Here is a 491-nt window from a genome sequence, read left to right on the forward strand (position 1 = left end):
TTTGGTAATTTTTGGAGACAGTCGGTTCTGGACCACTGTCGGGGCCAAATCCGCCCGGTACGGCTCAAAAAGGGTCTTTTTAAGTTCCGTAACTCGGAATCGAATTCTGATCGCGCCGTTGGATTCGTAATTTTATTTCAAGTCAATATAGACTCTGAGCGCATCCATACCTATTTTGTAAATATTTTTCACTCGGAATGCCGAAATCCGAAATTCTAATCGGATATTAGGATCGGGCGATTTATAATACCCGATCGAGTATTGGCCGATAATACTCGGGCATGTTTATTGCACGTGTCCACAAGGTGATCATTGGGATGAGAGAGTTGACTTCCATAAAGTAAATCTCCCATCACTTTCTCAAATATCTCATGATCTCATTAGCCACCCTATGAGATTTTGTCATTATTACCTAGGGAAAATCTTATTTCCCTCTCTCCTTAAGCCTCCACACTTCACACTTCACTCACTCACTTTTGCATTTTCAAAGA

Source organism: Lupinus angustifolius, chromosome LG15 (genome assembly GCF_001865875.1).
Source record: "Lupinus angustifolius cultivar Tanjil chromosome LG15, LupAngTanjil_v1.0, whole genome shotgun sequence".
Taxonomy (NCBI): Eukaryota; Viridiplantae; Streptophyta; class Magnoliopsida; order Fabales; family Fabaceae; genus Lupinus; species Lupinus angustifolius.